The sequence below is a fragment of the Chiloscyllium plagiosum genome, unplaced genomic scaffold, assembly GCF_037043375.1.
Source record: "Chiloscyllium plagiosum isolate Xiang-an unplaced genomic scaffold, Cpla_swu_hap1 HiC_scaffold_23, whole genome shotgun sequence".
NCBI lineage: Eukaryota > Metazoa > Chordata > Chondrichthyes > Orectolobiformes > Hemiscylliidae > Chiloscyllium > Chiloscyllium plagiosum.
In genome coordinates, this window is record NW_028270161.1 from 47558451 (window position 1) to 47585692 (window position 27242).

At 41.1% G+C, this 27242-nt stretch overlaps 1 protein-coding gene across 1 annotated transcript in view; it reads left to right on the plus strand.

Moving 5' to 3' along the window:
- Positions 1 to 7292: 7292 nt before the first annotated feature.
- The window catches only part of LOC122561632 (troponin I, slow skeletal muscle-like), a 44570-nt gene continuing 24620 nt past the window's right edge, over positions 7293 to 27242 (plus strand). The window contains exons 1-2 of the mRNA XM_043713569.2: positions 7293 to 7349; positions 9461 to 9480. The gene's annotated coding sequence lies outside the window, so the exon portion shown is untranslated. The remainder of the gene's footprint in view (positions 7350 to 9460; positions 9481 to 27242) is intronic.

The following is a 27242-nucleotide window of genomic DNA, read 5'->3' on the forward strand; positions in this document are numbered from 1 at the left end:
ATTCCCACTCTGGGTCCAGCTCACCAACAGGGCAAAGTAATACTTTAGTCCCAGGAACTATATCAAATGAAGTTTCCTGTGAAGGATTTGCAGTGGCACTCCATGCCTAGACATAAACCCTTTTCCTTTACAATCTTTCTCACCTATGGATGTGATTGTTCTGGTACAATTTCCTTTCATTCTCAACTTTCACATGAACTTGATCCCTCTTGTCTAAGATAGTGTCCTTTGCTGCTAATTACTTTGCAATTAGAAGAAGTAGACTTTTCATCCAGCATACTGGGTGGCATGGTGGCTCAGTAATTAGCACTATGGGCGGCACAGTGGCACAGTGGTTAGCACTGCTGCCTCACAGCACCAGAGACCTGGGTTCAATTCCCGCCTCAGGCGACTGTCTGTGTGGAGTTTGCACATTCTCCCCGTGTCTGCATTGGTTTCCTTCGGGTGCTCCGGTTTCCTCCCACAGTCCAAGATGTGCAGGTCAGGTGAATTGGCCATGCTAAATTTCCCATAGTGTTAGCTGTAGGGGTATGGGTGGGTTGCGCTTTGGCGGGTTGGTGTGGACTTGTTGGGCCGAAGGGCCTGTTTCCACACTGTAAGTAATCTAATCATACTGTTTCTATTCTTTCTGCACTATCTACCCAAATGTCTCAGACTCTGATGAGCTGTTACAAAGTATTATTATTTAGAACTGTATTATTATGTTGTTTATATTATACTCTCTGCAAACTTGTGGTTGTTCAAAACTTTTTCCCTTGTTCTTATTTACAACAAGTTCCACTCACTCACCCTTCTTTCCTTTGCTAGCTAATCAACATTAGCCTCCAGTCAAGCGACACTTAGATTTAAAAATTCACTTTATTCTCAAATCACTTCACGACCTCTCCCCTGCTGGTCTCTGTTACCCACTCCAAACCTGTAACTCCATAGCACCTCTTCCAGCACTTCCTAAATCCTGACCTATTGAGCATTACTGATTTTACGTGATCTGCTACCATCAATATAGTCATCCCTTCAACTGCCAAGATCTTGAAATGTGAAATTTACTTACTATACCCTCTCCTCCTCTCCATTTCTCTTTCTTTCTTTAAAATACTTCTTAAAACCTACCTTTGAGCAAGCTTTTGATCTTCATATGAATTCTTTCCTTGGGCACAATTTTCAAAAGACTATGGAGTAGGTTGGGTTGTGCTGCACTTGTTCTGAAAATTGGAATGAAACATAATTTTCAAAAGGTCAATAGAGGGAGGGATGGATATGGCAGCCCACTCACCTCTGATAAACTAGCCATTAAGTTTGTTGAAAATCTTAACAGGCGAGAGAGAACCAGGAGGAACAATGTAATGAGCTACAATGTGATGTGGCTGCTAAATTAGAAAGTTGAAATAAAAGGTCATTCAAACTGAGTAGCAATGTGTGGCACAAAGTTACAATCACTTGAATGGAATAGGTTCAGAAGCTTGTGATTGATCAAGTTTCTACACAATGAGGCTGTAGCTTCTCTGCTGTCCTGCTAACTCCAATCTGGAAGGCTATGGTAAACATAGTCATGGCCTTTAAATTTGCTATCAGGCAGCACCTGGCACTATTAAATCTGAGACAAATGTGCCAATGGCCCAGTTACAGACTTTGCATAATAAAACAATGTGTCAGTGTTGCACATATGGCTTAGACTTGGGATAAGAAATAATTTGGTCATTGGTGTTGGACCCTGGATCGAAAATCAAACTCCTTATGTGCCTCAATGTCAGATTTTGGTCTAAAATGCTCATGTGAAAAACACTGAAGTGAAGTGCTATACTGTATAGGCAATCTCCACATTCTGAATGGGTTCTGTTCTTGAGTACATTTGTAAGTCAGTTCGCACACAACTCAGAACACAATACAATATAACATAAAATAGACCTAAGTATGAATAAATATTCACATGTGGTCTGCCAACAGATTTCTTCAGAGAATCTGTCAGGACTTATATGAGATCCCTTATTAATCATTTCATCCTAACTTATTGCATTCACTCTCAGTTATTAAGCAACAAAACATGTATGAACATATTGGAACCTCTCTTCAATGTTGAGAAAACATTGATCACTCTGATAAAGATGTACTAGCTGAGGAGAAACGTTTGCCCTCACACTTTACACCCCTCACACTTTACATTCTGCCTGTTTCAAACCTGTCATTCAGTATACTCACATTGAATCAATACTAAAATACACTGAGTTAGGAAAAGAAATAGTTTATTGTCATGGCACCTATCTCAGTGTAGAGGTACTAAATATTGTTTTAAAGCCACTTGCGTGCAGCTGTCATGAATAGTAGTGCTTACAACTATTGCTCCTAATATAAACACACAGGTCAAGGGCACATAACCTTGAAAGTCACCGCATGAGCTGAAAGACAAATGCATGCGTGCTCATTATTCTTCCAGTTGGCATTCTCAGAGTTTTCTGGATGAACATTGGAAGGGTAGGATTAACACCTGTTGCTTTTAAAGTAAAAGCCCAGAACACATCAAAGAATGAATTATAGGCGCCTGCATGTCTCTATTCAAATCAATCTGCACTTCTCACATTTGATGGATAGTACTAGTCACAAAAATGGAAAAGCAAAGCCATTAAAAATAGGCTACTTCACTTCACTACTTCACATGTATTGAGTATGTAGCCAATATTTATCTTCAGTCTCACTCATTAGCAATAACCCATTCCTTTGCATCCTCCCCAAATCTGAATCCAAGCATTTCATTTCATTGCTCTACTAATTCTGTAATCATTGTGGTGGTCTACTCCATAAAATCATGACTAACCTGAAAATAGATATCAAACTGACTTGATTTTCTTACAGTCATGATCTTCTTCTCTGATTTAGCAGAATGATCTTTCCCCTGTCCTCCTCACAATGTGAGGAAATTTGAATTATATTCCAAAATCCCCTAAATTTCCAAATGACAGTAGATTTATTAGAGAAATGAAATTAGAGAACTTTAGGATTAAAATATTAGATTAGATTAGATTAGATTAGATTAGATTACAGTGTAGAAACAGGCCCTTCGGCCCAACAAGTCCACACCGACCCGCCGAAGCGAAACCCACCCATACCCCTACATTTACCCCTTACCTAACACTACGGGCAATTTAGTATGGCCAATTCACCTGACCCTGCACATCTTTGTGATGTGGGAGGAAACCGGAGCACCCGGAGGAAACCCACGCAGACACGGGGAGAACGTGCAAACTCCACACAGTCAGTCGCCTGAGGCGGGAATTGAACCCGGGTCTCTGGCGCTGTGAGGCAGCAGTGCTAACCACTGTGCCACCATGCCGCCCACGAATGAAGCATAGCACAAATATTGCTATGCTTCATAAGCAATACTGAATTTAACTTTTGTTTCTTGTTTGTGAACAAAATGGACAGTTTTACTGCAAACTAAAGTTAGTGAGTAATTCAGTTACAAAGAGAAATATATTCTGGGAGTAGCCGAACAATTGTACATGTAATTGGTAATTGATAACTTGTTATCTGAGTAACTGTGTACAATTATGTTCTGTCACTCACTATTACAATCAAATTATGCCAAATATGAACTTATCAATTTGTGAGATCTCCAGAAACTTCCAGGAGATGGAACTTCCTTCATCCTTCAATAAGAACACAGAGCACTTCTTCATCAATGCTGCTGTTCATGTAAACTGGCTTCATCACAGGTGTAGGTGGAGAATTCTGCTCATACTGATCTGGAGGAGTATCAGAGGAATCTTGATGTAGTGCGTCAAGAATTGAAGAGTCAGGTACCACAGCATTTTCATTCTGCATGGAAACTGGACTTGTTAGCAGCATGGTATCAGGACCACCCTTAGGTTTATCTTTGTCCAAGGATCTCTGAAGAAGAAAGAGACTCATCCTCTTCTAATGTACCTAGAGAAGGACCATAGAGGTGATCAAACTCTTGGGAAAGCTGAGAAATTATTCATGAAATGTAATCCAATTTCCTTAGCATGGAATTTCATTTAGTGGAGAAAGCTGAGGGAAGTCTTCCTAAAGTGTCAACCTATCTACTTCCAATGAAAGCTTGTGTTTCTAGAGAAATTGAAGTCAGACTTTAGAAAGCTAAATGTGACAATCATCTACCTATAACACTCCTGCATAGAATGGCCATCACATTGACGTGGAGCATCATGTACATAGGTGGGAGCATCTGGCAATTACTGTAGAAAACCCGGATGGACATATGCTCAACAGGTCAGCAAGGATTTTTCTATTTGGCACGACACAAATGAAACCCTTGATAACCTTGTCATTAAACGTACGCTTTTCCTCTAAAAATCTTTGCCTGAAATGGCGTAACCCACCCATCTATTGTTCTTGACTTATGGCAGTAGAATCCATATGGTGTAAAGCCATTCTACAGTATCAAGCAGAAAAGGAATGAATGATTCCAAACCAACAAACAAATCAGCATTAGAATTTCTGACCATCAAATTAATTGATTAATGATCCTGTTCCATCATCTTATTTAGGGTGAAAAAAAAATCCACCTACCAAGAAATTACATCACTTCTATGTCTTCTTTTTTCTGGTAATTGTGTGTGTTTTACTTTTAAGAGATAATCCCACTTTACCAAAATTGCTAAATTTTGTGTCCAAATGTGCAACAGTGAAGGCAATTAATGGCTCCTGATGGATAATCTTGCTTCTGTGAAGCTTCCTTGCATCCAAATGATAGCATTGCAAAGTAGCATTTTCTAACTTTTCCTCATTTTTGTCATGTTTCTTGTTTGGGAGGCAGTCAAATTTTGGCTTAGATCACTGATAGGCTTGGATTGAGCTTTTGCCTGAAACGTCGATTTTACTGCTCCTCAGATGCTGCCTGAACTACTGTGCTCTTCCAGCACCACTAATCCAGAATCTGGTTTCCAGCATTTGTAGTCATTGTTTTTACCTGTTGGATTGAGCTTTGGTCTGGCATTAACTTTCCCATCAACCTCAGAAAACCTCAATGTTCATTTGGAGTATGAGTTTTCTGTGCTGAATCATCTGATCAACACTGTAGAGTGAGTAGAGTTTATTCTACACTGGCATACTTCCTGTCAAACCTGGTCACCAGGATAAAGTAAGGTAAATGTATTTGTCACAAACACAGCTGTTGATATGACTAGTTTCTACAGATAAACAAATAGGCAAGAATTTATCTATTGGTTAATTTAAAATTTTTTAAAAGTTGTCATCCTAGCACATTCCCAACTCAGTTTTGCACTGGCCTTGTTTTGTACGCTGGTCCACCTGGTTGAATGTCAGTACTTGCTCTGACTGCAATAAATCAGGGAGTATGTCATCAGGAATTCAAATAGGCTCGTCCTTCAACACTGCATCTTCACCTGAGTTGGTTACAATATGTAAATTTTCAATGGATTGTACCAAGATCACTGGTTGCTGGGAACACTGGTTGGCCAAGAGCATTCAATAACAAGGTTCTCAGGACTGAAATAAGTATTAGACGCTGCTAAGACTAACTGAAATTCTGCTATGGTGTCATAGCATCTTGCTGCGTAAGGATCTGTATGACAATAGAGTCCACCGTAGGTATAAGAAAACATTGAATTGGAGCTGCTATTGCTTTAAATGGAGACATAAGATGGTTTTGTACTTGTGCAACTACATCCTCCAAAACACATATCTGAAGTGATCTATTTATCAGTCCTCCAAAGGGCCTCAGAAAGGCCTCAGAAAGGGTAGGGACTATTGATCTTTCGCAGACATGTTTCAACTTTGGAGTTTCCGCACCTGATCTCTCTTCAGGTAAATCTTCAACTACTTCACTAAGCCATCAAGTCACTTGGGAAACCTTTTGAGGATCCTCCTGTCTTGTGGTTCAACTTTGCTTCTTGGTTGTTCAATCTCACCCCATAACTCTTGAGATTCATCTGAGAAAAACACCATTTACCTTAGACTGGTGTCACCTTCACTGCCATCTGTTCTAGCATTTGTAGCATATTTGAATATGAATGCTTCAGGTCTTTATTCACGCTCAGGCCAGAGTTCTAGTGTAATGGTAAGGTTACACAGCAGCATGATCTATGTTGTACACTGTCCAATCTCTTAGCTGAAGACTAACACATGACTGCTGAGGTCACAGTGACAACACTGAACCCTAGAGGCTCATCCACATATTAATCAATCTTATTTCCAAAGATCTTATCATTCTGTCATTTAAGATTACAACCCATGACTGATAGTAATTTCAACACCTACATTGCAATGTCACAGCTCTAGGTATCATATGGATTCTGTGTAGCTGCAGCCATTTTGGATACCTGATTTTATTTTTAATCCAGAGATGTGTAATGAACTTTATGTTTCCTGAACATCGTTTCAAAGAAGTTTGATTTCTTAAGCCAAAACATTGATACTCTGTTCACTATCTGAATATTCCATGTATTTTAATTGAATGTCAGTTGTTTTGCTCAAATAATAGCAAACATAAGGACCAGTAATGAAAACATTATAAAGTTGAAGTACATTTGTTCATGAAACTGCATACCTGCGTTTGTGCTTATTTGAACTGAAAGATTTGTCAGTGGGTGCAGGTCTTCCCATTGTAGTATACTCATTAACACATGGAAGCAATACTTATTGATTATTATGCTGACATTTTTATTCTCGGAACATTAATTGTCTTTTCCAAAGTAAAATTGTGGAAATGTTTCCAAAAACCACATGGTTTTAATTTTAATTTCATTGTCACAACTGGTTTATTAAAAATATTTGTGAAAACAATTTTTCCCTGTACATGAAAGGTGACAATATTTATTTGGTTGGGTTCTGTGCTTTGTCACTTTATCACTACTGCAGAGTGAATAGGGTTTATTCTACACTGGCACAAGTGGGGTCAACTGGGTATACTCAGTGGATTTACTTGAAACCAAAACATGTGTTGATATGATTGGTTTCTATAGGCAAACAAATAGGCACGGCTCATTTATTGGTTCATCAAATTTAAAAAATGTCTCACTTGCATCTTCCCCACTCAGTAAGTTCCATTTCCTGTGATGATTTAAAGTCACTTCAGATATGCTCCATGGTGAATAACAATGTCTATGGAGTAATTGATTCTGTCTATAAAAGGAATGTGCCTCTGACATGAGGCAAGTATTTGTAAATTACTAGACCACTACAAGAGAAAATCACGCTCTGCAATGTCAGGACAAAGCAATGTGAATCATGTGGTGCTATTTTAACCAACCACTCATGGAAAGTCAAGAATAAAAGCAGCAATAATAAATGCACAACCTGCCTTTATTTCTCACTACATTACAATTCTTCATTAGTCTTCACAACAGAAGAGTAAGGTAAGATTGTAAGGAACTTACTGTAACTAAGGTGAAGCAAGTTTTAACCTTGTAAATGAAGGCTATTTTTAACCTGTTGTGAACAGACAATATAATCACAATGTTACATGTAAGGTTTTTTTTATTTTTAATGTTTCACATATTTGTAAAATATGCTATCATCCTCAACAGTTCTGCTATAATACTTAGGTCTTTATTATAGACTTATTTAGAGTGTAGCATTGATTAAATGCTGTTATATAGAATAGCATGCAAACAGAATAAATGATCTCCTCCTCCCATTAAAGTTACTCCTCCTAAACTATTCAAGCTAGTATGTGTGTCTAATTATTGGGCAGTCACAAACTAAACAAAAAAATTGGTTTTCATTTCATGTATTAGTTTTAGGTTAATAATCTGAGGATTATAGTGACTTTATCTGCTGTGTTTGACCTTAAATAGAATGATAAGCATGAAACACACCTGAGGAGCATTATACATTAAGCTATAAACTATCTCAACACAAATACAATGTATGTATGAAAGTAAATATCTAGTTCTTTCTGACTCCTAAAGGCTGAAGGTTTGTATAAATGGAAAACTTTACAGCCCCAAAGTGAAGGATACCTCCTGGAACAGCAATGTTTTGCTATTAATGAATGTCCAAATTTCATTAAATATGTGATTTAATGTTTTTGCTGTTCTTTTCCCATTGAGTCCTCAGCATAATGGTGCAGGTTGAAATGTTAAAATGGTGTGCTTTGCTCCACACTTTCCTGAATTCAGCCACAAACAGAATGTCAACTCAGGAGGATTCGGGACTTATTCTCAATAAGGCCCTTAGGAAAGTGCGTGGCATGTTAGCTATTGTCTAACTTAGTCCTCAGTGAACCTTCCAACTCAGTGAGCAAACCTACATCCACAAGGCCTCAGTATGCCAGAAAATGCCAGATAACTATGGTTTAAGAAAAACATGTCTATGGCTGCTTGTAAATGCTTTGATTCTTCCTAGTAACCCTAGCTGCCTGTCCCTACTCAGGAACTTTCTGATGTGCCCAAATTCCTTAGGTTTGAGACAGTCTTGACATCTACTTCCTAATGAGATTTGATTTTCTGCCCACCAATGGTGAGGTCATTCCAGTTGGGAATCAGTATTAAGGTGTGTAAATGAGGCCCACAAGTCAAACTACTTGGGAGACATGCTCGGGATAGAGGTCTATTTTGGATTCCATATCTACAATTCCTACTCTGAGTTAAAGCAGGGTTAAAAACTGTGTGTGACATAATCATGCCTTGTCGATCCGCGGAAGTTTAATATGGCCTAAACTACTGGTGCAGTGTTCCCAAATTTTCCTGTGTTGGCATAATGAAGCAACTGAGCCAATGAATAAGACAGAGCAATTTGATGGCTAACATTTCATATATAGGCGACCTTGCCTTTCTATGGAATAAGGTCACATCTTTAGGCCAATGCAAAGCTAATGACTCTTGAAGTACAATCATTATTGTAAAATGGGTTAAACATAGCAGCCAACTGTATACAGTATGATGCCACAAACATTCCTTTTCTGCCAGTGGAAATAGAATCCAGAATATTGGGAGAACTCAACCATTTTTCTTCAAATTATGCCCCTGAACTCAAAGGAGCAGGAAGGGCTTCAGTTTAGTGCCTCTTTAAAACTGTATGGTCAACTTCAGAGGTTAGTCTTGATTCCATTTCAGAGCTATGTCTTCTATAAAATGAGGCAGGTGACCAAAAAAAGTTTTGGGCCCAAAGCATTAACTCTGCTTTCTCTCCACAAATGCTGTCAGACCTGCCAAGTTTTCCAGCATTTTTTGTCTTGGCTTCCAGCATCCACAGTTCACTGTTTTTTTCAGGCTACCAAAAAACATGCTTTAGTGAGCATTCCTGAACAAACTCTTAATACATTCACCAATCAAACCATCTGATCACATTTTACCTGAAAACAAAACAAAAATAAGTTCAAGAACTAGCAATTCTATGCAATAGAATATTACAATTGTGCTTACAAAATAGAATGTGAATACAGTACACTAAATCAACATACTTGTGAATATTTGAAGACAATTTTAAAAATCTTGAAATATTTTTTAAAACCTCTATTTTACAGGTCAAAATGTCAGAAGAAAAGTAAGTACTGAAAATCATTTAGTTTTCTAAATTCTGTAAGCAGATTACAGTTTGAAATACATGCATTTCAGAAATTGAATTAACATTGTATTTTCTGGTTTCTTTTTCCTTGTGATGTAGCAATGTACAGGTTAGTTTTGGTTTTCTTCTAATTCCTTTCTGTGAATATTGCCTAACATATAAGGTAGGCACACAATAGCCTTAAATAAGTCACATGTCTGCAAATTGCAGATAAACTTTACAAATAATTGGATTTGTGGTTATGCCTAAGTAACAATTCTAAATGTATTCTATAATAACATTTACAGACTTTTGTATTTGTTGAAATGTAAGCAATGAATGAAAGAATGAGTTTGAAATTCTGGGGGGCATATATGGGTTGGAATGGGTCTCACTTTCATCCAAGAACGAGGCTCTTAACTCTATCCTAAAATGCCAGCAATGTCTGATCATTTCTGAGGAGTACCAAACCACATTTGCTCTGCTTGACATGTCCCAAGGCAATGCCTGGCTGAAGAAAAAGGACACTTACAAATGGGAAAAGAAGCAATACTGTCTTTTGCCAGTAGACAATAAGCACCCTGTTGTCACCTACTAGTGAAGGATGAAGGTCCATTCTAAAAACCAAAGCAGAATCAAACCAGTTGTCTAATAGCAAGATTTCTGCTACAGCATTATAAAGACATATTAATTAAATTCCTGGACTAAAGACTAATCCATTTTTAGTGTCAGGGGCTAGTAAGATGGAGGAATCACCTTCTCAATTCATAATGGAAAATGACAATTTGCAAAATCACCGATCACTCTCTAAATTTTGAGCATAGGTGAGTAATTCACTCATTCTTTATTTTTGAATCTCACTAGGATTATAGGTCTTGGATACTTAACCATTGTTTACACTCAGTGTTGGCAGCATTCACTATTAGGTCAGATACAGTAATAATTAGGTGGAAAGTAAAGTTCTTCCTAATATAGAGCATATGTCAGTGAAATATTTGGTATGATCAAAATTCAAAATTATTTGGGAAGATCAGTCAGAGAGAAAAAAATTCACTTGATAAATGTCAAATGTCATTCGTATTATTAAAAGGATAAATAAATTTCTCCCACACACCTAGGTCGAATGATATAGACCAGATAACCATTCAGTAAATGAGAAAAAGGTTATAGCAAAGGTTACTTAATCTAGTAGTTCCACACATTGCTATGAAATCTGAGAGGAACCATAAACTGAAATATCAACATTTATCAGATGTCACTGAAAAAATTAATAACAAAATTTCACTTCTTGAAACTTTTACTTTAAAATTAATTGGAATCAATACAAATTAAGCATGTATTGGCAGGGAAATTACACTTCAAATGAAAAGGTGAATTTCACATTTAGTAGTTAATGCAAAAAAAAAATTTTTAAGCCACAAGAAATTTCCTTCAGTGTTCATGGTCTTACATAGCCACGCAGATCACATAAATACTGCTCTTTAAACAGGCAAAGAACTTTAAGTGTGCTATCTGATAATAGCTTTGACCTCTGCACTTCATGAATATCAACAAGGCTCACATCCACAAACTTTCTCTTCCTTGGGTTATTTCAGTTCTGATGGCATAACTCCACAGAATTCCTTTTCAACTAACCAACCAATCATTTTTTTACATATATATTCATTTAAGGGACATCAATGTTGCTGGCTGGCCAGCATTTATTGCCCATCTCTAGTTGCCCTTGAGAAGGTGGTGGTGAGCTGCCTTCTTAAACCACTGCAGTTCACCTGCTGTGGGTCAACCCACAAAGCCATTAGGGAGGGAATTGCAGGATTATGACCCAGCGACAGTGAAGGACAAGTGATATATTTCCAAGGAGAAAGTGAGGTCTGCAGATGCTGGAGATCAAAGTTGAAACTTTATTGCTGGAACAGCACAGCAGGTCAGGCAGCATCCAGGGAACAGGAGATTCGACGTTTCGGGCACAGGCCCTTCTTCAGGAATGAGCAGAGAGTGTTCAGCAGGAGAAGATAAAAGGTAGGGAGGAGGGACTTGGAGGAGGGGAGTTGGAAATGTGATAGGTGGAAAGAGGTCAAGGTGAGGGTGATAGGTCGGAGTAGGGTGGAGGCGGAGAGGTCAAGAAGAAGACTGCAGGTCAGGAAGGCGGTGCCGGGCTGGAAGGATCCGGCTGAGACAAGGTGGGGGGAGGGGGGATGAAGAAACTGGTGAAGTCCAAGTTCATCCCCTGCGGTTGGAGGGTTCCCAGTCGGAAGATAAGACGCTCCTCCTCCGACCGTCGGGTTGTTGTGGTTTGGCGGTGGATGAGTCCAATGACCTGCATATCCTCGGTGGAGTGGGAGGGGGAGTTGAAATGCTGTGCCACAGGTTGGTTGGGTTGGTTCGTCCGGGTGGCCCAGAGGTGCTCCCTGAATCGCTCCGCAAGTAGGCGGCCTGTCTCCCCAATATAGAGGAGGCCACACCGGCTGCAGCGGATGCAGTAGATGATGTGGGTGGAGGTGCAGGTGAATCTGTGGCGGATATGGAAGTTTCCCTTGGGGCCTTGGAGAGAAGTGAGGGGGGAGGTGTGGGCGCAAGTGTTGCACCTCCTGCGGTTGCAAGGGAAGGTGCCGGGAGTGGTGGTTGGGTCGGTGGGGGGTGTGGATCTGACAAGGGAGTCGCGGAGGGAGTGGTCTCTACGGAAAGCTGATAGGGGAGGGGAGGGAAATATATCCTTGGTGCTGGGGTCTGTTTGGAGGTGGCGGAAGTGACGGCGGATGATGCGCTGTACATGGAGATTGGTGGGGTGGTAGGTGAGGACCAGTGGGGTTCTGTCCTGGTGGCGGTTGGAGGGGCGGGGCTCAAGGGCGGAGGAGCGGGAAGTGGAGGAGATGCGGTGGAGGGCACCGTCGACCACGTCGGGGGGGAAATTGCGGTCCTTGAAGAAGGAGGCCATCTGTGTTGTACGTATTTTGAACTGGTCCTCCTGGGAGCAGATGCGGCGGAGACGAAGGAATTGGGAGAATGGGATGGCGTTTTTACAGGGGGCAGGATGGGAGGAGGTGTAGTCCAGGTAGCTGTGGGAGTCGGTAGGTTTGTAGTAGATGTCCGTGTTGATTCGGTCGCCTGAGATAGAAACAGAAAGGTCTAGGAAGGGGAGGGAGGAGTCCGAGACTGTCCAGGTGAATTTGAGGTCGGGGTGGAAGGTGTTGGTGTAGTGGATAAACTGTTCAACCTCCTCGTGGGAGCACGAGGTAGCGCCGATACAGTCATCAATGTAGCGAAGAAAAAGATGGGGGGTGGGGCCAGTGTAGTTGCGGAAGATGGATTGTTCCACATACCCTACGAAGAGGCAGGCATAGCTGGGGCCCATGCGGGTGCCCATGGCTACTCCTTTTGTTTGGAGAAAGTGGGAGGATTGGAAAGAAAAGTTGTTCAGGGTGAGGACCAGTTCGGTCAGTCGAAGGAGGGTGTCGGTGGAAGGGTACTGGGTGGTACGGCGGGAAAGGAAGAAGCGGAGTGCTTTGAGTCCTTCGTGATGGGGGATGGAGGTGTACAGGGACTGGATGTCCATGGTGAAGATGAGGCGTTGGGGACCGGGGAAGCGGAAATCCTGGAGGAGGTGGAGGGCGTGGGTGGTGTCACGAACGTAGGTGGGGAGTTCTTGGACTAATGGGGACAGGACCGTGTCGAGGTATGCCGAGATGAGTTCGGTTGGGCAGGAGCAGGCTGAGACGATGGGTCGTCCGGGGCAGTCAGGTTTGTGGATTTTGGGCAGGAGGTAGAAACGGGCGGTTCGGGGTTGTGGGACTATGAGGTTGGAGGCGGTGGATGGGAGGTCCCCTGAGGTGATGAGGTTATGGACGGTCTGGGAGATGATGGTTTGGTGGTGGGGGGTGGGGTCATGGTCAAGGGGACGGTAGGAGGAGGTGTCCGCGAGCTGGCGTTTGGCCTCAGCGGTGTAAAGGTCAGTGCGCCAAACTACTACTGCGCCTCCCTTGTCAGCTGGTTTGATGGTGAGGTTGGGGTTGGAACGGAGGGAGTGGAGGGCTGCGCGTTCCGAGGGTGAGAGGTTGGAGTGGGTGGGGGGAGTGTGGGAGTTCAGGTAGCGGTTAATATCGCGGCGGCAGTTTGCTATGAAGAGGTCGAGGGCAGGTAGGAGGCCAGCACGGGGTGTCCAGGTGGACGGGGTGTGTTGGAGGTGGGAGAAGGGGTCGTCAGAGGGTGGGCGAGAGTCTTGATTGAAGAAGAAGGCGCGGAGGCGAAGGCGGCGGAAGAATTGTTCGGTGTCACTCCGTGTATTGAATTCATTGACCCGAGAACGTGTGGGAACGAAGGTGAGACCTCTGCTGAGGACTGATCTTTCATCCTCAGAGAGGGGCAAGTCTGGAGGGATGGTGAACACACGGCAGGGCTGGGAGCTAGGACCTGGTGTGGGGCTGGAGCTGGATGTGGGGGCGGGGTTAGGCCTGGGGGCGGGGACAGAGGTCGGCTTGGGGGCGGAGTTGGACATGGTGATAGAGACCGGCGGGGGGGCGGGGTTAGTCGCGGTGACGGAACTCGGCCGGGGGGCGGAGTTAGGCGCGGTGACGGAACGCGGCGTGGGGGCGGGGTTAGGCGCGGTGACGGAACTCGGCCGGGGGGCGGAGTTAGGCGTGGTGGCGGAACGCGGCTTGGGGGCGGGGTTAGGCGCGGTGACGGAACTCGGCCGGGGGGCGGAGTTAGGCGTGGTGGCGGAACGCGGCGGGGGGGCGGGGTCAGGCGTGGTGACGGAACGCGGCGGGGGGGCGGAGACACATGCGGCGATGTCCGAATGCAGGTTGCTGACGTCACTGGGGGCGGAAGTAGCTGCGGCGACCACGGAGACAGAGTTCTTCCCCGTAGCCGCGGAGGTCGCCAATCTGTTGGTATATTTCCAAGTCAAGATGATGATTGACTTGGAGGGAATAAGCATGTGGTGATGTTTCCATGAATCTGCTGCCCTTGTCCTTCCAGATGGAAGAAGTTGTGTATTTGGAAAGTGTTGTTTAAGAATGTTTAGTGAATTTCTGCAGTGCACCTTGTAGGTAGTACATACTGTTGCTATCGAACATTGATGGTGGAGGGAATAGATGCTTGTGGATGTGGTGCCAGCTAATTGGGCTGTTTTGTACTGGATGGTGTAAGCTTCTTGAGTGTTCTTGGAGCTGCACCCAACCAGACAAGTGAGGAGAATTCTATGACACTTCTGATTGTGCCTTGTAGATGGTGGATAGGCTTTTTGGAGTCAGGTGAGTTACTCACCACTGTATTCCTAGCCTCTGAGTTCTTGTAGCCACTGTGTTCATGTGATGAGTCTGGTTGAGTTTCTGGTCAATGGTAACTCCCAGGGTGTCAATAGTGGGGGATTTAATGATGGTAACACCATTGAATGTCAAGGGGCAGTAGTTAGATTGTCTCTTATTGGAGATGTTTATTGCCTGGCATTTGTGTGGCATGAATGTTACTTGCGACTTGTCAGTCCAAGCCTGGATATTGTCCAGATCCTGTTTTGTTTGACGATGGGCTGTTTCAGTATTTTAGGAGTCACAAATAGTGTTGAACGTTGTGAAATAATCAGCAAACATCCACACTTCTGACCTCATAATGGAGGGAAGGTCATTGATGAAGCAGCTAAAGATGGTTGGGCTGGGACAGTGCCCTGAGGAATGCCAAACAGAGATATCCTGGAGCTGAGATGACTAACCTCAACAACCACAACTATCGTTCTATGTACCAGATCTGTCACCAATATGGAGAGTTTTCCCCCTATCATCTCATTTGGAATGTTGTTTATGTTTGAATGAAGGCTGTAATGAGGTTAGGAGCAGAGTCTGTCAGGACCCTGGCAGAACCCAAACCGAACGTCTTTGAGCAGGTTATTGCTGAGCTCGTGTTGTTCGATAGCATCATTAATGACACATTCCAACACTTTACTGATGAGAGTAGATGGAGCAGGAATTGGCTGGGTTGGATTTGTCCTGCGTTTTGTTTATAGGACGCACTTGGGCAATTTTCCACCTTATCAGATAGATGTCATGCTTTAAATGGGCTGGAAGACATTGGCAAGTGGCAAATTCTGGAGCACAAATCTTCAGTACTATTGCCAAACTTTTGTCAGGGCCATAGACTTTCCAATATCCAGAACTTTCAACTGTTTCTTAATATCATGTGAAATAAATCAATTTGGCAGAAGACTGGTAACTGTGATGGCGGGGACTACTGGAGGAAACCAAGATGGATCATTCACTCAATATTTCTGGCTGAAGATTGTTACAAATGCTTCAGCCTTATGATTTGCACTGACTGGGCTCTCCCATCATTGGTGATGGGAATATTTTTAGAGCTTCCTCCTCCAGTAAGAGGTTTAATTGTCCATCACCATTCACAACTGGATCTGGCAGGACTGCAGAGCTTAGATTTGATCAGTTGGTTGTGGGATCGCTTAGCTTTGTCTACCACTTGTTACTTATGATGTTTGACATGCAAGTATTCCTATTTGGCAGCTTCACCAGGTAGACACCTCATTTTTATGTTTACATGGTGCTGCTCCTGGTACTCCTCCTATATTCACCACTGAACCAGGTTATTCCCTGGCCTGATGGTAATGGTGGATTTGGGAATTATGCCTGACCATGAGATTACAGATTTTGCTGGAGTGCAATTCTGCTACTATTGATGGCCCACTGCATGTCATAGATGGCCAATCTTGAGTTGCTAGATTTATTCAAAGTCTGTCCCATCTTGCACAGCAATAGTGCCACACAACACGATGGAAGGTATTCTAATTGTGAAGGTGGGACTTAGTCTCTAAAAGGATGGTGTGGTAGTCACTCTTACTGATAATATCATGGACAGATGCATTTGCAGCTGGCAGATTAGGTAAGGATGAGGTCAAGTATGTTTTTCTTTCTTGCTGGCACCAGTTGTACCACCTGTCTGGCAGCTATGTCCTTTACGACCAGACTAGCTCAATCAGTAGTCCTGCTGCCGAACCACTCTTGGTGGTGGACACTGAAATCCCTCACCCAGAGTACATTTTGCACTCTTGTCACTCTCAGTGCTTCTTCCAAGTATTGTTCCACACGGAGGAGTATGGATTCATCAATTGAGAGGATGTGATAATCAGCAGGAGGTTTCCTTGTCCATGTTTAACTTGAAGCCATGAAACTTCATAGTGTCCAGAGTGAACTCCCTCCCAACTGTATACCACTATGCTACCACCTCTGTTAGATCTATCCTGCTGGTTGGACAGCACATATCCAGGATGTTGACAATGATGATGTCTGGAATATTATCTGTAAGGTATGAATCCATAAGTATGACAAAGTCAGGCTGTTGCTTGACTAGTCTGAGAGACAACTCTCCCAGTTTTGGCACTAGCCTCCACGTTAGTAAGGACGACTTTGCAAGGTGTACAGGGCTTTCCTGCCGTTGCCTTTCCCATACTTAGGCCGTTCAGCATTGACCTTCGGATTTCAGTTGTTTGATGATTTGTAGTGATTGATACAACCGAATGGCTTGTTGTGCCACTTCAAAGGGCAGGTGAGAGTCAACCACATTGCTGTGGGTCTGGAGTCATATCCAAGCCGGACTAGGTGAGGATGGCCGATTTCCATTCCTGAAGGATATTAGTGAACCAGATTTTTAAAAATTAATTCATAGGATAAAGGGCATTGCTGGCTAGGCCAGCATTTATTGCCCATCACTAATAATCCAGAGGGCAGTTAAGAGTCAACCACAGTCCTTGTGTCTGGAGTCACATGTAAGCCAGACCAGTTAAGGATGGGTGTTTCCTTCCCTGAAGGACATTAGTGAACCAGATGGATTTTCCTGATAATCAACAATGGATCTACAACCATCATGAGGCTCTTAATTCCAGATTTTTATGGTGGAATATAGAATGATATAGAATCCCTACAGTACGCAAACAGGCCCTTTGGCTCAACAAGTCCACACCGACCCTCCGAAGAATAACCCACCCAGACCCATGCCCCTACTGCTCTACATTTACCCCAGACTAATATGCCTAACCTACACATCCCTGAACACTATGGGCAATTTTAACATGACCAATTAACCTAACCTGCACATTTTTGGATTGTGGGAGGAAACCCACACAGGCATGGGGAGGATGTGCAAACTCCAGACAGTTGCCTGAGGCGGAAATCGAACCCAGGTCCCTGGCACTGTGAAACAACAGTGCTAACCACTGAGCCATCATGCCACCCCATAATATCAGCTGAATTTCTGGATTAATAATACAACTAGGCCATTGCCTCCCCAATGATATTTGATTTATGGCTTTGCCACTTCTGGCAAAAATACTTGATACTTTAGTGTCTCCAAGTTACTCAGCCTCCCAGGTTTGAGACCTTTTTAGCACACTCACACAGTGGTTCCAAAAGCTTCTACATACGTATGCTGATTACAACTTTGATATGTTAACTGCTTTTGCTGGTGGCATTACTTCCAGCTCAAATGTTCTGATGTCTCATGGACAAATAAATCTTATTATTCAAAAAAAGACAATCGAGCACTTTGCAATTGATGCAAGTTCTTAAAAGTCCTTTCTAAACAAACATTCTTAAAAACAGTTACAAATTTCACAAAGATTTTAAAGAAATTGCTTTTCTCTTTGACTAGTCTGCTCCTCTTTACTATGCAGATAAACTTGTATTAACATTTAGTGGATAAAATTATGTTCAAGTCTAACATGGATGGTGAGGAAATGCTTAGAGAAATTGTACATAGTATACTGTCTTAATCAGGTAATCAGAGATTATCACGTGATGTAGAAGAGAATAGCCAGACCTTACAAAATGACTAATATCATTTGAGTAAGTAAAAAATATATAGATGACAGTATCTAGTGTTAAAATATACACCAGCAAGAACTAACTTTATTGTAACAAAAATTGCAGCAACCATTTTGCCAACAAGTCCCACTTACAGCCATGCAATGTACAACAAAATAAATAGTTTTAGATGTTGGGTAAAGGATAAATGATGGCCAGGTCACTGTAGATACCTTCACTGAGCCAAATTATGCAACTGGATTGAAAACCGGCTCAGAAATAGAAAGCATAAGGTGATGATAATTTAGAAAAGCTCTGGCAAGAGAGCATAGAATTCCAAAGAGTTTGTTCTGGATCTTCACTCCATTTTAAATATAGACAATGTGGAGAATGGCAGCGAAGTAATAAAAATCTCCTCGCCACAACAAGCTAGGCCTGGATTTCTTCTGATTTACAGTTAAAACACAGAACAAATAGCTCTATTGATTCAATGAGTGTCAAGAAAACTAAGAACATTACAGAAAATCAGAACAATCTGATGTGCCAGGGAATAGCAGATTTTGATATGAATAAATGTAATATAATGGCCTTTTGAATAGGAACCAAAATAGATAGATTGAGGAGTGTGTTTTATTCACTTTAATAATGGAAATAAAACCAATGCCATACACTGCACCAACATTTTCTCTCTGGTTATCAGCCAGATAACAAAAGTATTGATTTGCTTTGATTATAAAAAGCCGAAGAGCAAATAGATTTGGGGATTAATGAGAGGCATGAAATGAAATTATCCAGCCAACATGAAATAATATTAGCAGACCACCAAGAACTTGTCTCAAAAGATGTGTAACTAAAAGTCAGAACAAATATTCAAACTTTATATCGATCATTGGTGACTGTGGGAGAGAGATTAATAATGTGTTATAGACCAGAGCAGGCCCCCTCAAAACATTTCAAGAAAGTAGCCCAGACTCTAATTTTGCCAAGTGCTTTAAGCAGGCAGGTAACACAGATATTCCAGGAGGGATGAAGTTGGTCAAACCACGTAGTTTTAAACAATACAGAATATATTAACAAGATAACTGAATGAAACATATACAAAAGAGAACAGAATTCTGAACACCTTAACCTATCTGAAAACTCAACAGATCATCCCAAATTAATGATGCTGTTCCAAATACTTGCAACAATCCCTTGGCATAAAAGGTAAAATCAAACACAGGATCTTGTAGGAGAGATGTCAAAGAGAGAGAGGAGGATCAGCCTTGACCTGCTTCTTTGGGTCCAGCAGCTTTTTCAACACCCTGACTGCTTTTAGTGAATAGCCAGACTGCCAAAACCAAACCAAACCAGAGATAAGCTGAGCTGGGAGAACTGGCCACGCCCCTTTCATTCCTGATGAAGGGCTTTTGCCCGAAATGTCGATTTTCCTGCTCCTCGGATGCTACCTGACCTGCTGTGCTTTTCCAACACCTCTCTCATCTAAACTCCCCTTTCTTTGTACAAGTGTTTTTTTTTCACTTAAAAGCCTTTTGCTTGAGGTAGTATCTATTAGCTATAATAACATTGGTCCTAAAACCATCCAAGCCCAGACTTTTCGGAACCTGTAGTCTTATCACCTCCTGAAAAGGAAAACAAGGACAACATAACCTTGTTATAGGTGCAGCATCATCACACCTCCGCCCTTAAAAAAAACCAACATCCAAAGATGGTTACATTTTAAAACCCTTTAATCTGAAATAGTTAGTACTCTACAACACACATACACAATACATTGACAATAATCATGCAAACATGCACTACTTTTATTTTCAGTCTGCTTTACTCCGGCCACTGATTGCCTCAGTTTCTCATTCACGTCTCGACAATGCTTCGGCAATCACATTTTCTTGACTTGCCACAATTTTCAAATTGAATGGGTGTAACAAGCTCCATCTAAACAGTCTGGCATTTTTGTCCTTAAATTTCTTCACAAACTTCAATGGGTTATGATCAGTGCATATGATTGTCTTAGATATGTTACTGGTAATATAAATATTGAAATGCTGTAACACCAACACCAAGCCCAAAGTCTCCTTCTCAACTGTTGAATATTTCTGACGAATGTTCAATTTTGCTGGAGAAATACCTTATGGGTCTTTTTACCTTCTCGTCATCTTCCTGCAAGAGCACAGCACTGACACCCACATCACTTGCATTGATAGCCACCTTGAATGGCTTTGCGTAATTAGGTGTGGCTAATACTAGATCAGTGATTAACAGCATGCAGGCTGTAAAATGCCTTCTGACAGTCCACTGAAACTTCTTGCCATTCTTTAGCAATTCAGTGAGTGGAGCAGCTACACTGCTAAAATTTGGAGTGAATTTTTGATAAAATCCACTCCATCTCAGGAACTGTAGTACTGCTCTTTTTGTCGATGGTATTATAACTTTGTCTTTGCAGCCCGTGGGGCCATTTGTCCATGTCCAATAACATGCCTTATGAAGGTGACTTGGACTTTGGTAAATTCACTTTTAGCGAGGTTTATCACCAAGTTAGAGACAAAGAAAACTGCAGATGCTGGAATCCAAAATAGATAGGCAGGAGACTGGAAGAACACAGCAAGCCAGGAAGCATCAGGTGGTGGAAAAAAAAATCAACGTTTCAGTTGTAACCCTGGGTAACACCTGAAATGTCAACTTCTCCACCTCCTGATGGTATCTGGCTTGTTGGTTTATCACCAATCTTAGTTTCCGAAGTCGTTCAAACAAGTCTGATAAATGTTATAAATGTTCACTCTGTGCACGTGACTAAAAATCACCATGTAATCTATATGTACGACAGAGATGGGTAATTTGGCAGTGACCTTATTGGTTGGTCTCAAATATGGCTGGCGCATTTTTCATACCAAATGGTATGACTTTAAAATGACACAGTCCATTCGGCGGTACAAAAGCCACCTCTTCATCAGGTGATTGTGGAACAGGAAGAGGCAGCGCTTCAAAAGCTAGTGCTTTCAAATGAACCTGTTGGACTATGACCTGATGATGTGTGATTTTTACCTTTGTCCACATTCTCAACAGTTTTCCCAAACAAAATTGGATATGCAACAGTCTTTGTAACTGCATTGACTTTGTGATAGTTCACATACAACCATTGGGTACCACCTGGTTTTGGCACGATTATGATGGGAGAGCTCCAGTCACTGCAACTCACTTCGATTGTGTCACCTTGGAGCTTGCATTCAATCTCCTTTTGAACCTGTGCCAACTTTAGAAGGTTATGCCTGTAAGGATGTTGCTTAATTGGAGCAGCATCTCCTATATCTACATCATGCATAATTAACTTTGTACTTCCAAGTTTATTTCCACATATCTCCCCATGTGATAGTAATAACTCTTACAAAAAGATTAAAATCTTTTGATTTTCCACTGGAAGGTAACCCAATAATTTATCCCAATTTAATTTGAGGAAAGTCCAATTCAGAATCCTCTGAAATTGGTTCTTCCTTCTGTTGTAACCAATAACAATCTCTTTTGACTTTCCTTCCCTGTCAAAATACCTTTTAAGCAAATTCTCATGACACACCCTGTGAGATTTCTTTCTGGCTGGAGGTCTTATCAAATAGCTCACCTTACTCCATTCCCTTTCAATTTGTTAAGGTCTACTAAATCTTGCTTTTAAAAAGGTGCATGAACACCTTATCCCTGATAGCAAAATTACAAGTTTTTGATTTCTTATCTGCTTCCTGTTTCATTGTATGCGGTGATACTTTTACATGCTGTCTTGCGAACTCCCCTGCTCTATTTAATTGTTCCTGAAAAGTTGATAGTCCAAATATGTAATCTCTGAATTCTGACTTACCAATTTCTCAATCAACTTTTAAACAGTCCTCTCACTTCATGCCCAAAATGTAATTCAAATGGACTGAATTTGGTTGATTAATTTGGTCCATCTCTGAACACGAAAAGCACAAACGGAATTCCCTTATCCCAATTACCTGGATAGTCTTGACTATAAGCCCTGATGTCTGATGCCACCTGTCTAGTGCTCGCTGTGACTCTGGATGGTATCCTGTAAGTTTGAATTGTTTTATTCCTAAGCTGTCCATAACATCCTTGAATAACTTCAAAGTTTGACCCTTGAGCTGATTGTATCTCTGTGGATAGTCCGTATCTAGAGATAATTGAGTAATTCCTCGACAATCCTTTTAGCTGTGATATTGCGTAATGGAACGGCCTCTGGAAATCGAGTGAACACATTATCATTGTTAACAAATACTGATTCCTACTTCCCGTTTTAGGTAGGGGCTCTACATAATCAATTAAGACACTTATAAAAGGTTCTTCAAATGCAGGAATTGCTACTAAAGGTCCAGGTTTTATTACTGCCTGTGGTTTTCTGATTATCTGACATGTATGACATCTGGAAAAATTCAACCATATCCTTGTACAGTCCAGGAGTGTAAAAAATATTTTTGTATTTTAGCTTGAGTTTTTCCTCACTCCTAAATGATCCCCTAGGGGTAACTCATGTGCCACTTGCAACACTTCCTTTTGATAACCCACTGGCAATACAACTTGATGAACTTCTGCCCATTTCTCATCTGTCTGGATACGTGGCAGTCTCCATTTCCTCATTAAGACAATTTTTAAGATAACATTCAAGGATATATTCGGGTTTTATTTCTGCATGTGCCTTGTGATACAATTCCTTTAAAATTTTAATCTTTCTGCTGTAACTCAGTTAATTTATCTAAGCTGAAGATGAATACTTTGTCATCTATCTGCTCTTGGTTTATGTCAACCATCTGATGAAACAGGATCTCTGCTAATTCCACTTCAACCTTAACTGTACTCTGATCTCTCCTGCTTCAATAGTGACTTTGTGACCACGTTTCCACAGTCAGGAAAAATCCCAGGATGTATCCTGTAATAGTTCAGTTGTCTGAGTTTCCACAGGCTTTTCAACTACAGTAGGTAGCGCTCCTACGGTGAACCAGCTATATCATTAGCAAGGAAAAATTGTATTCCTGGAGTGGAGTGTTGTCCACTCTTCATTGGACATTTTACATAATACAGCACTTTCTTGGCTCATTGTGAATTTCCATTACTTGTACTTTTTCTTCAAAAGTACATATCTCATCTTTCAACACCACAGATTGAGGGGATCCTGTATCTTTTAATATTGTAATCTCTATCTGCTGCTCCTGACCGAAGTTAATAAACTTTACCTTCAAGGCTTAAGATGATCAGGCACTTCCTCCTTAACCAATCTCCGACCAGCTTATGCTCTCTGGTGCAGCTTTTTAGCCTCCACTGTGCTTTCCATTACCACTCCAATGACATTCATTGGCTTATCCTGTTTTCCTACATCTGACTTTCCAGTACTTTTCCTAACCCACCAACGCTGAGATTTCATTGACCTACTTTATTGCAGTGAAAACTCACTGGAGCTTTTCAACTTCTCTTTCCCCTTCAAGGGTTTCCTTTTCACTCTGATAAGTTATCCTTATGATCTTCACCAAGATCTACCTTTCCGTTCCCACTTGTGAATCTTTTTTCCTCAATTTCTATCCTTCATGGATTGAAATTGATTTTGGAAGCCAACCTTTGATTTATGGCCCAACTCAATCATCAGCCATTTCAGCTACTAACCTTGCTGTTTTAACTCTGCTCTTCCATATTGGTTCTCAATACTTCAGGGAGTGAATTTTTGAACCCCAAAATTGTCTAAGAGTATCATAGGTTTGCTCTATTTTTAATACCTTTATCCACCTATCAAAATTACTTCATTTGATCTTTTCAGACTTAATGTAGATTTGACTAGGGTCCCTTCTTAGATTCCTGAAGGATTGTCTGCAGGCTTTTCACCCAAGATGCCTCCTCTGATAGTGGTGTGAATACCTCCCAAGCCATATCAACAAGTTTTGTTTGGATCAACAAGTTTTGTTTGGACCAACAAAACCAACATGGTCACTGGCCACCACATTTGTTTAGCCACCTCTTCAAATTAGATGAAAAAGGCTTCCACATCCTTCTCACCAAATTTAGGCAATACTTGAATATATTTAAACTGTTTCTCATGAGGCCTTTGGCTATATGGGTTGGTTCATCCTCACTAAGCTTATCTTCAGCCTTCAACTCCATCCTTTTCAGCTGACTTTCCTGTCTAAGTGCAAATTTCTGAAATTCAAACACTTTTCTGTTTTTAACCTTAATTCAAGTTGTTAAATTTCTGTTGCCCTACTCTTGTCTTTTGCATCTGACTCAAACTGCTTCATTTCCAATTGAATTTTAACCATCTCTAAAGATTTGTGGTGGTGTTTCCAGCAACTTTAAATACTGAGCTATTGCTGTAATTATCTCTCCTTTCTTTATGGAAGGAGGCAGCTCCAACCCCAGCTTGTTTACTAATTCCAACAACTTGGCTTTATTCATCCTTTGCAAAACCCCCAAAGTCACTTCTTCCACACCCAGAAAACTCTTGGTGACTGAAAGAGCATTGCAATCACAAGCATTGTTTAAACCAACCAATTTCAACACCAAGAATAAAATACAGTAACACCTACCATTTGTTGCCTTCAAGTCCAACAACCCTAATCCCATTTTGAAACTAGAGAACAAATCCCACAAAGAGACATCAATCTGTTATAGATCAGGCCAGACCCCCTCAAAACATTTCAAGAAAGTAGCCCAGACCCTAACTGTGCCAGTCATTTTAAAGCAGGTGGGTAACACAAATTCCATGAGGGATACAGTTGGTCAAACATTTGTTTAAAACAAAACAGGATTTATTTAAAATGTTACCCAAAGAAACACAAAAACGAACAGAATACTGAATAACTTAATATCCAAAGACCCAAATCATCCCAAATTAATGCTGTTCCAAATACTTGCAACAATCCCCATATACACCTCTTGGCACAAAAGGTAAAAATCAAACACAGCGTCTTACAGGAGAGAGAGAGAAGGAGTAGCCTGGCCCTGCTTCTTTGAGTCCAGTAGCTTTTTAAACTGCGTGACTGCTTTCAGCAAATAGCCAGACTGCCAAAACCAAATCAAACCAGAGAAAAGCTGAACTGGGAGAACTAGCCACTCCCCTTTCATTATACAAGTGTTTTTAAACACTTAAAAGCCTTTTGCCCGAGGTCATATCTATTAGCTATAATCAATTTGGCCCTAAAACCCATCCAAATTCAGATGTTTCAGAACATGTATTTTTTACAAGATCCTAAAAACAAACAAGCACAACATTTCCTTGTTAAAGGAACAGCATCATCACAAGAGTTTGCAATATTGTTTGTCCTGATTTGTCCCAAGAACATTGATAAATTGGACACCTTAGGAATAACTGAATAGAGCCACAATAGGGACTGGGGGTATAGGGGAGGGATGTGAACAGAGTTACAATAGAGTGATCATCCAGTAATCAGGGAGAGAGCATCTCCCAGTTCAAAGAACACAAAAAGCTTCATGCTGTCCAACCCACTCACTGGCCAACAAGAAAGCTTGCAAAATAGTTTTAACTTGTCTTCTGAGCTTTTTTTCTCAGGTGTGCTCAAGTGGGGAAGTCGATGCCTGCTTGAGCCCCTACTTAATATTATTGATTGGATGATATTATCAGGCCTTATCCTTGTATTTAAATGAGAACTCCAATTAATTTCCTGTCCACCCACTCAAAACAGTGGGTCAAACATAGGGCAGTGATAGGAACAAAACAGCAACAGTGGGGTTATTGACACCAATATTTCACTGCTCTTCCACCAGATGGGGGTTGTTAAACTCAGGGCACATCACACTGGTCAGAATTAACTACTGGATATGGAGTTATTTAGGTGATAGTTTAGAGATTTATCTTGAGTGTTAAGCTAATGAATTTCAAATGTGTTTTTTGTAACCTTTGCAATTGATGAAAGAGTGCATTGTCTGTGAAATAAATAGGTTTAAACATCAATTGATCTCTATTTCATATGTTCCTCAATCAGGAACAGGGTCAAACTTATATACTCCAAGAGCAGCCATTTTGTTGGTTACTCTGTTTGAGATTATCAACATATTCCTAATTCATTTTGACAAGACATTTCACAACAGTCCAAAGGTGTGTAGGTTAGGTGAACTGGCCAAGCTAAATTGTCCGGAGTGTTCAGGAATGTGTAGGTTAGGTGTATTAGTTAGGGGAAATGTAGAGTAATAGGGTAGGGGAATGGGTCTGGATGAGATACTCTTCAAGAGGGTTGGTGTGGCCAAATGACCTGTTTCCACACTGTAGGGATTCTATGAACATCAGAATGCCCTGAAACACTTTACTGCCAGTAAATCAGTTGTTTAAAATATCATCATCACTGTGGTGTAAACAATACAGTGGCCAATTTCAATATAGCAAGGTCCTACCAATGTAAATATGATAATGAATACATCCTGCTGCTGTATGTGCATTTGTGAAGTTGGTTGAAGGATAAACATTGGCTAGTACACCAGGGAGAAATCTACTTCTATTTTCAATGAAAAAAGTGTGAAATTTCTTCTATCCAGGCAAAAAGATATTTTGTGTCCATTGCAAAAGATGGCACCTCTGACAATTCAGCATGCCCTCATTAATTCACTGCAGCACCAGCCTGAATTGCAGGCTCAAGTTTTAGAGTAGAGTATGAACATACAACATCCTGATTCAAAGGCAAGAATGTTACCACTGAACCCTAGATGATACTAGTTGGAGAACCCATGCCTTTGAAAAGGTTTCACTCTCTATTTTCTCTGTGGTTTTGCATTGTTAGGATTTGAGTTTTTACTGTGCAGTTATTTCACAAAAGGTTGAGTGATAAATATGGATAATATTTGGATTTAATATCTCAATTTAACATTAATATTATGGATTGGATGATATTGTCAGACCTTATCCTTGCATTTAAATCAGAATTCCAGTTAATTTCCTGCTCACCCACTCAAATCTATATAAATAAGATTAAATATAGAGAAGAGCACTTC